Source organism: Nicotiana tabacum, chromosome 17 (assembly GCF_000715075.1).
Source record: "Nicotiana tabacum cultivar K326 chromosome 17, ASM71507v2, whole genome shotgun sequence".
Taxonomy (NCBI): Eukaryota; Viridiplantae; Streptophyta; class Magnoliopsida; order Solanales; family Solanaceae; genus Nicotiana; species Nicotiana tabacum.
Window position 1 is genome coordinate 105,351,099 of NC_134096.1, and position 594 is coordinate 105,351,692.

A 594-nucleotide genomic window follows, 5' to 3' on the forward strand; every position below is an offset into this window, starting at 1 on the left:
TTAAAGCTCTATATTGTAACAACTGAAATTCATTGATGAATTTTCTAGAAAAAAGGATGAAAATTTGTGAAAGAACATAGAAGGAGAGAGAGAGAGAGAGAGAGAGAGAGAGAGAGAGAGAGAGAGAGAGAGAGAGAGAGAGAGAGAGAGAGAGAGAGAGAGAGAGAGAGAGAGAGAGAGCGAGAGAGATGGAGATTCCCTATTCAATTCCTAATGTAAAGGGATACTTATTTAAAATTACTAGTCTTAGTGTACGAGCGTTGCGCGTGTTCCCCATGTATCTTATTGAGTAAAAGTTTGTAAAAACATTACATATATTTTTTTTAAAATTATTTCTAAGTTATAAAATAAAATATAAGCTTATAAAATTGATGAATACTGATCATATATAGATAATTCAATAAAGAAAAAACTTTGTTTATAAAAGTCCTCTGTCATACACCTTAAATCATGTCTTTTATAATTTTATTTAAATTGAGTCGTATAGTTTCTTAATTTATCTCCCTTCAAAGGTTTCAATATTATCCATTTAGTGAGATTTTGGCTATTGAAATAAAAGAAATACGAATTTATAATTTACATAAATTTGTTGAA